Below are 3,495 nucleotides of genomic sequence, written 5' to 3' on the forward strand. Positions count from 1 at the left end.
AAAAACAAAAACAATAAAACAATGTGCATCAAATCTATCCAGAGTTCTTATTTACTTACCTCTCCACGGGACAGAGTTAGACACCAAGGTCGTTTTTTTTAATGTGGAGGAAAAGAACAAAAATAAAAATGGTCTCAATCGTGAAGGATTTCTCCTCTAATGACCGAACAAGAAATTGAAGTGTAGAATCTGAAGAACAGATACTACAGTTTGATCTCAGCCCATAATCCATCTAGAGTTGTGAGTTTTTGTAAATGCTATCTACTCTGGACCATCATCTTATATACGAGGGGCATGCAATAAGTAATGCCCCTGACCAACTTCCCATAGCAGTAGAGCAACAAAACTTGGCACAGTTATTAGTCTTTCTCTACATAGGAACCACTCAGAGTTATGCATTTCTCCCATCGTTTGATGCAGCTCTGGAGACCGTTTTTGTAGAACACTCCAGGTTGGTCCTCCAATCACAACGTAACTTCAGAAATCAAGGCTGCATCATCTGGGAAACGCTTTCCTTTAAAAAACAACTTCATGGCTGGGAAGAGGTGAAAGTCAGAGGATGCAAGGTCAGGAGAGTAGGGAGGATGGGTAAGGATTTCATAACCACACGCCTGTGCTTCTGATCTGGTGACATGCAAGTTGTGGACCGGAGCGTTGTCCTGCAGGAGGAGGGTACCTTTGCTGATCTTGCCTCATCTCTTGATTTTGATAGCTTCTCTTAATTTCCTCAAAAGTGAAGCATAATAGGCTCCTGTAATTGTGGTACCCTTTGCCAGGAAATCTGTCATCACTACTCTGTCCTGGTCCCAGAAACTGAGCATGACCTTGCCAGGGGAGGGATGCACCCTTACCTTCTTCGGAGGTGGTGAGTCCAAATGCTTCCACTGCATTGACTGGGCTTTGGTCTCTGGATCATTGTGATGGATCCAGGTTTCATCCTGTGTAATCAGTCTTTTGAAAAACTTTGACTCCTCTTGGCACATCTCCAAATTCATCCTCGAGTACTTGACATTCTCGTTTCTCGAATGGTGTGAGCAATCTGGGAATCCATCTGGCAGACACCTTATGCATATACAAATGGTCATGAATGATAGTTTCCACAGACCCTGTACTAATCTTGACATCTTGGGCTATTTGGCAAATAGTAATGCGCCGATTTTCCAAAATGGCAGCCTCAACTTGACGGACAGATGCCTCATCAATGGCAGAAGGGGGGGGGCGACCAGGTCTGGGAGCTGTTTCCACAGACTTCTGGCCATGTTTGAATTCATGATACCAGCGTTTTATAAGGTCATATGATGGGGCATTATCACCAAAAGTTTCTTTCATTTCATCAAAAGTTTCCTGTGGTGTGCGTCCTTTCAAATAAAAAAACCGGATCACTGCTCAACATTTAACAGGCTCCATTTCACACCTGACTCAGTTCAAACACTTGTAAAATAGAAACCACAATTAGTTCAGAGCTGTAATTTGCCACATAACCCGTAGAGATATAAATCATTGCACATGCAAAATTTCAGCTAGATCAAACAACTGGAAGTGGGTCAGGGGTATTACTTATTGCACACCCCTCGTATGATAATAAAAGCACAAAATGAATCTGATGCTATGAATTAAAAATGAAAACAGGAAGACCTAATTATGCTTCACACTCTGCTTCATGGGCTTTTTGAAGAGCAAAGATAGCTAAACGTGGTACATAAACATTGAATTATTAGATCTTCCTTTTCCATTTTTAATTTATATATGTGTACACACACGTTTACATAATTTTTATTCCCCCCTTACAAGTTCACTCTTTACCCGGCATTATGCCATTAAGTGTTGATTTGAGATCTCAAAAAGTGTACAAGCAAATACTTAATGACAAAGCAAAATCCACTTAAAAAGATGTTTAAAATATCTACTTACTTTTTGAGACATTATATGACAGTCTTTCAATACGTTCTCAAACTGTAACAATTTACTTTTGACTAAATCTGACTTTTTAGTTGAACACATAATTCCCTTCATGTCAAGATCACCCCAAGGTATAATCCTTACAATAGAGCCTTCTTTGTCATGGCCGACATCACCTCCAGGCATGTATTTTGTTATCACCTAAAAAATAAAATTTGACAAATATTTTATGATAGAAAATGTAAGAATTATCTAATATAGAAACAGCAGTATAGGAATGTTAAGAGATCAAATAAAACATGGAAAATATATCCAATTATTGTTATAACAATTTAAAAAAAAGATCTAATTAGAAATTCCAGGTTTTAGTGGTATATTTCTAATGTGTTTAAAAGAATAACAAAACACTGTAACAATATATCTTTAGTGTTGGTGAGCGTTATGGATGATTGGTTGTTAGGAGGGAAATACACATACGGCAATTTAGCGGGTTGATTTCTCTTACCTGACTTTGATTACACCTGTATAACCTTTTGCCAAAAATGATCTTTCAAACATACTTTTAATTTATCTTCTTTTTGACAATTGATCAAGTTTGTTTTTCCCATGCAGGTACCTGCGCCAGGTTCATATTCTTTAATCAAATAACCTTTTGGTACATTTGATAATTATTTTACTGTTCATGCATTTGCCAGGTGCATTCTTTTGTCAAAATCATTTCTTGCTACACACTGCTTAGGAATTAAAGAAATGTCAGGTTCATGATTTTTTATTCAGATGATCTTTTGGTACATTTAATATTTTGTTGCTTCCTACTTTTGTTGCCAAATGTTTATCAAAATTTCTCGCTACACATGGCATTGATATTTAACGTTAGTAGTGTGTGTGTGTATACACACACACAGTGGAAAATAAAGTCAAAAACTATATATTGGTAAATATAGAAGGATTCATTTATTTAATAAGGGTATACATACATTTAGTTGGAGGATAAAGGGGACTCTTTATACCAAGGTATTTCGAAGCCTAATGCTTCACATCAGAAGAGTAGAGAAGATGCTAGATAACATAATGGGGATGTGACGTCTAGTGAGTGATTCATCAGGAACGAAATAAAAAAATTTATGTTGTTTAGGGGAACTATATTGAACTCTAAGATGAAGGGGGAGTGTATAATATAAATGTAATGTAAAAAAGGTATATAGGGTGTTCTATCATAATAATTTGAAAGAATGTGGGTAGTTTATGTGTTTAAACTCAAGGGGAAGATACAGGGTAGGTTGGGAAGTGGTTCTATTTTATCCATATGTAATATGTGTAGTATCTATGGTTTACATGAGGTTTTCTAGACGAAATTTTATGATGATAAATTAAAGTGGAGAAGTATATGCTTAGTAGGATTATATCAGATGTAACTTATCACAGCATTACTTGTAAAAGGACTATGGCTTATGGCATAATGTTATGAAAATGGTGGGGTGGATTACATGGGGCGTCATGTACTAAGGTTTTAATTTAGCAAGATGGAGAAAGACCTGACGGTGAAGTTATGAGGAGGTATGGGGTAGGTAGTTGTAAGAATATATTTTCACAGGA

General features: G+C 36.8%; 1 pseudogene across 1 annotated transcript in view; it reads right to left on the minus strand.

The window, feature by feature from the left end:
- Positions 1-1,281: 1,281 nt before the first annotated feature.
- LOC145273638 (retinal-binding protein pseudogene) overlaps positions 1,282-3,495 on the minus strand; it is a 52,728-nt pseudogene continuing 50,514 nt past the window's right edge. The window contains exon 3 of the transcript XR_013866448.1: positions 1,282-2,100. The product of XR_013866448.1 is annotated as a retinal-binding protein pseudogene (transcript). The remainder of the gene's footprint in view (positions 2,101-3,495) is intronic.

Source organism: Euprymna scolopes, unplaced genomic scaffold (genome assembly GCF_053919585.1).
Source record: "Euprymna scolopes isolate OS-2025 unplaced genomic scaffold, ASM5391958v1 sca119, whole genome shotgun sequence".
Classification (NCBI taxonomy): domain Eukaryota; kingdom Metazoa; phylum Mollusca; class Cephalopoda; order Sepiida; family Sepiolidae; genus Euprymna; species Euprymna scolopes.